Genomic DNA, 5,666 nt, shown 5'->3' on the forward strand with positions numbered 1-5,666 from the left:
CCTCACAGCCCCACAGCCCCGCCTGGCACCCTGCCTTGGCCTGGCGCTGCCTCCTCACCTGTTCTACCATCCCTCCAATAATGCTAGAAGATTTGGAAGATAGTTGATGAAATCTTTCAGAAAAGAAAGCAAAAAGAAAATGATAAGAAAAATGAGAGAAAAAGAGGGTTAGATCCCTGGCCAGTGTGGCTCAGTTTTTGGAGCATCATCCTGTGCACCAAACAGTGACGGGTTCAGGTTTGACTCCTGGTCAGGGCACATCCCCAGGTTGCTGGTTTGATCACCTGTAGGGACACAGGCAGTTTCTCTCTCTCTCATCAATGTTTCTCTCTCCCTCTCTCTCTCACTTCCTCTCTCTAAAATAAATTTAAATAAATAAATAAACAAACAAATAAATAAATGATTAGAAAGTTTAGAGAATCAGTCTAACAGGTCCAATATCTGACTTGGAGAGTTATATAGAGATTAAATAAAACATTTTAAAGGGTATTATAAAACAATAATTTAAGAAAATTTCCCAGAACTGATATTACACAAGTTTCTAGAGTGAGAACACCTAGTACATTGACTAAAAATATGCCAGTTCCAGAGTTATATCATTTTGATATTTACCAGGGAGGACAGAGAGAAGATCCTAAAAACTTGTAGAGAGAATAAAACTGGTTTTATGCAAAGGATCAAGAGCCAGAATGTCATCCACCGAAAGCAGGAACACAGTGGAGCAATGCCTTCAAATTTCTGAGGGAATTTTTTTTTTTCAATCTAGGATTCTATACCAAACAAAAATATTAATTCAGTATAAGAATCGAATAAATACATTTTTAGACATGCAAGACCTCAAAACATTGGCTTCCCATGTACCTTTCTCAGGAAACTTGTAAGGGTGCCCTCCACCACAACAAGGAGATAAAGAAGATGCCTTGATATGCATGAAACAGCACCAGAGAGGAGAGAGAGAATTCCCAGGAAGACAGCGAAGGGAAACCCCAAAGACCACAGCTGCTCAGCAGGCCCGAGGGCTGCCAGTCCCCACTGCAGCTGGTTAGAGCCCTTGAGAGGGAATTTCGTTCAGATGTGACAGTCTACTGAATGTGTTTGAGTAAACTGAGAAGAGATGCATACTAGGGGTTATGTGGGGTTGAATTAATGCTCAAACATAGAAACAATACACAAATAGGCAATCATTAGGTCCAGGGAAAGTGAGAGCTTATGCAGTAACATTTGTGTGGTCAAAATAGGTAAACAGGTGAATATCCATCTGACCAAAATGCGTTTTGTTGGACTGATTAGGGGGATGAGAAGTGGGCAGATGAGGCGGTGGGGAGAGGGGTGTGTTGTTTTCCATAACTAGATCCATAGAATTATTTTAATCTTTAAACTATGTGCATAAATAACTTTGATAAAAATAATAAAATTGTGAGATTAATAGCAAAATAAACAGCTAAGTAAAACAGAGGCTGGACCTCTAAACAGAAATGGAGGTCGAAGTCAGGATCAGGGGCCTGTTGTGCTTTGTAAAAAAGCCTCAAAAAATTATGATTCTTTGCTTTTCAGTTTCTTCATTGAAATCTTTTATTGATGGATAGCATGTATACCCAAAGTGTACATATTATAAACACATAACTTGATTTTTTTTAACAAAGTGAACTACCACCCAGATCAAGGAATATTGCCCTTATTGGCCAGCCCCATTACTCCTTCCCAATCACTACCCACAAGGGTAATTCCCCCCCAATTCTAATATTAGAGATTAGGGTTGATTATTTTGCATTTAATATAAATGGATTCACACTGTATGTCATCTTTTGTGTCTGACTTTTCCATGTCAAGGAGACGTATCCAGTTGTTGTGTGCTGTTGTAGTTCATCCACTCTCATTTCTGTAATATTTCTTTATGAGAATATACCCCAATTTATCCATTCTACTGTTAATTGTATCTGTGTAGTTTCCAGTCTGGAGCTACTATGAATAGTGCTACTAAGAACACTTCAGTAAATTTTTTGGTAGACATTATATACATACTAGAGGCCCAGTGCATGAAATTTGTGCACGGGGGTGGAGGGGGGTCCCTCATCCCAGCCTGTGCCTTCTTGCAGTCCAGGAGCCCTTGAGGGATGTCCGACTGCCATGGAGGCAGGAGAGGCTCCCACCACCTCCACTGCGCTCGCCAGCTGTGAGCCCAGCTTCTGGCTGAGCAGTGCTCCCCCTGTGGGAGCGCACTGATGACCAGAGGGCAGCTTCTGCATTGAGTGTCTGCCCCCTGGTGGTCAATTTGCAATTAGCCTTTTATTATATAGGATTTTTGTTGGGTATACATACCTAAAACTGGAATTGCTTGATCATAGGATAATGTAGGCTCAAATTTATATATTGTCAGTCTGGCTGACATGGTTCAGTGGTTGAGTGTCAACCTATGAACTAGGAGGTCATGGTTTGATTCCTGGTCAAGGGCACATACCCGGGTTGCAGTCTCAATCCCCAGTGTGGGGCATGCAGGAGGCAGCCGATCAATGATTCTCTCTCATCATTGATGTTTCTATCTTTCTCTCCCTCTCCCTTCCTTTCTGAAATCAATAAAAATATATATTTTAAAAAATTATGTACTGCCAGAAAATTGTCCAAAGTGGTTGTACCAATTTCCATTCCCATCATCCATGTATGAGAGCTCCAGTTCATCCACATCCTTGCCAACTTTTGCTATTTTTATGTGAGCAATCATCTGATTTATAAAAAGATGTAACAAAATCTTAAATGACACAAAATATCATTTTCCAAACACCAATAAGTGAGTGTATTTAACCATTCTCAGCTCATAACAGCAAGTGCGTGGGGGAGCAGTAACACATGTTGTAGCATGTTTAATAAACCTGCAACAGAGAAAGTTGGTTGAAGAAAAGCAGAGAAACTTTGTCTTTTAAGTATTAGAACCGAGGGGCTCCATAAGCATCTGCATCCACTCAGTGTTGCGCCTATGGTTAGACATGACATGATGGGAACTCCAGGGATCTTCCTGATTCTTCATTTAAGGTCCTGGTCAACTGTGGCCACAATGTAACACTCGTGCTGAGTACTCTCTGTACTAAGCAGTCATCTGCATAGGTTCCTTTGTGTGTGCATGGTAATCGTTCAAATCTTGGATCCTTGGTGATCCTTAGAGTCACTCGATACTTCTGCCCCAATTTCTCAATTTCAGCCATTACACAGTCACTTATACAAGGGATACACCTGGCATAGAGACATCCATCATTGCTTGCACTAAGTCCAGTTTGGCCTTATTGGAAAAGTTGACAAAGTTGGTATCCATCAGGATGTGGTAAGGTGCTGTGTGATATTGGAAGAATACGCAGGAGGGGTGAGGGGGACTTCTCTTTCTTTGAGTGCACTAGGATCTCTCTTTTCTTTCTCTTTAGGTTTTAATCTATCCTTTTCTTTAAGCCTCTGATCTCTGAGACTAAGCATTTGCTTCATGGTGACATACTTCCTTTTTTTTTCTTTTGCTTCCCCATGTTCACACCGCACTCCTGTTTCTTCCGCCATTTTGTTCTTGTTACCTTTTTCATTTTAGTCATTCTGGAGAGATGTAGTATTATTGCGTTGTGGGTTTTTTTAAAAAATATATTTTTATTGCCCTAACCAGTTTGGTAGAGCGTCGGCCTGTGGACTGAAGTGTCCCAGGTTCGATTCCAGTCAAGGGCATGTACCTTGGTTGCGGGCACATCCCCAGTAAGGGGTGTGCAGGAGGCAGCTGATGGATGTTTCTCTCTCATCAATGTTTCTAACTCTCTATCGCTCTCCCTTCCTCTCTGTAAAAAAAATCAATAAAATATATCTAAAAATATATATATATATATTGATTTCAGAGAAGAAGGGAGAAGGGAGAAGGAGATAGAAACATCAATGATGAGAGAGAATCGTTGATTGGCTGCCTCCTGCATGCCCCCTACTGGGGACCGAGCCCACAACCCTGGCATGTGCCCTTGACTGGAATCGAACTCAGGACCCTTCACTCCACAGGCCGACGCTCTATCTACTGAGCCAAACTCGCTAGGGCTGCATTGTGGTTTTAATTAAAATTTCTCTGATGACTAATGAAGTTGAGTACTTTTTCATGGGTTTATTGGCCATTTGTGTGTGTGTGTTTTTTAATATATTTTATTGATTTTTTTACAGAGAGGAAGGGAGAGGGATAGAGAGTTAGAAACATGGATGAGAGAGAAACATTGATCAGCTGCCTCTTGCACACTCCCTACTAGGTATGTGCCCACAACCAAGGTATATGCCCTTGACCGGAATCGAACCTGGGACCCTTGAGTCCGCAGGCCGACGCTCTATCCACTGAGCCAAACCGATAGGGCTTTATTGGCCCTTTGAATATCATCTTTCATGAACTGTCTCACAGAATCATTTGCTCATTTTTCCATTGTGTTTTCTTTCTTTAATTGATTTGTAGAAATTATTTACCTATTTTCATATTGGTGTTTTGTATGTCATTTTGTGAATATTTTTCCCCACTCTATGGTTTACCTATTTTACTTTTGAACTATATTGCACAGATAAAAGCAAGAATCAAAATATACACCCTCTACAATCAACACATCAAATATAAAGCCATGTTTAAGTTAAAAACAAAGGATGCAAGGAGACAAACTATGCGAACACTAATAAAAAGAAAGCAGAGGAGAGAACCAAGATAGAACTTGCTGATGCACACAACCACATCAAAACTACAACTATAAGGCAAAACGAATATCATCCAGAACCACAGGAAGGCTGGCTGAGTGGAAATTCTACAACTAGAAGGAAAGAGAAAAGCGCACTGAGTCTGGTAGGAGGTGCGGAGGTGTGGAAGTGTGGAGGTACGGAGGTGCGTGCGAAAGGGGCTGGCAACTGGGTACACTGTTGTCTTTTTCAATCAGGAGGGAGATACAAGCTCCTAACTGCTCTAAACTCCAGTTCCAGGCGAGACTCTGGGGACCCAGACTCATACCTCATACGGAGAGAAACTGGACTGTCTGGCATGAGGCCGGAACACGAGGGCGGCTTTCTTTCAGAGGTGCTTGCATCGATCATTGTTCCTGCGTGGTGCCTTGGGACACAGAGACCCGGGGGCCTCTTCGGGGTGGGGCTGATGGGCAGCCATTGCTGTTTGCTCCACCCTGGTGATTCCCTGAGACCCCGCCCAAGCTGTGTGCAGAGGCTTTTGCATATGAATGGCCTGGCCTTTTGAAATCTAACAAACTGCAGCTGGGTCAGAGAGCCCCAGAGCTTCCAAAAGAAGATCCAAGTCTCCATAGCAACTTGCATTGCTTCACAGCTGGGCCTCATCTGGGCACCTCCAAACCACAAACAAAGAGGAGGAATCTGCAGATCTTTCTGTAGCTCCTGCTGGGTGGCCCCAGGCTGACCTTGCCACTGCCTTGGAGATCCAAGAGCCAGTGTACCCAGTGGTCAGAGTGAGACCATCCAGATTACAACTCTTCACATCCATAAGAGACACACTCAGAGGGCAGACTCAGTGAGCACCAAAGCCCCACTGAAGCAAGTCCTGCCCCATAAGGGTGTCTCCAGCACAGAAGTTCTCCCACTGTAGACACAACTGGTCCTCACAGCCAATTGGCCTGGAGGTCAATTCCTCAGTGACACCAACAGCAATCAAGGCTTAACTA

At 42.8% G+C, this 5,666-nt stretch overlaps 1 pseudogene across 1 annotated transcript; it reads right to left on the reverse strand.

Moving 5' to 3' along the window:
• Positions 1 to 2,921: 2,921 nt before the first annotated feature.
• LOC308246465 (rRNA-processing protein FCF1 homolog) lies at positions 2,922 to 3,506 on the reverse strand (annotated as a pseudogene). Its single transcript has one exon. The product of its transcript is annotated as an rRNA-processing protein FCF1 homolog (transcript).
• Between the last annotated feature and the right edge of the window lie 2,160 nt (positions 3,507 to 5,666).

This window comes from Plecotus auritus, assembly GCF_963455305.1.
Source record: "Plecotus auritus genome assembly, chromosome: 4".
Taxonomy (NCBI): domain Eukaryota; kingdom Metazoa; phylum Chordata; class Mammalia; order Chiroptera; family Vespertilionidae; genus Plecotus; species Plecotus auritus.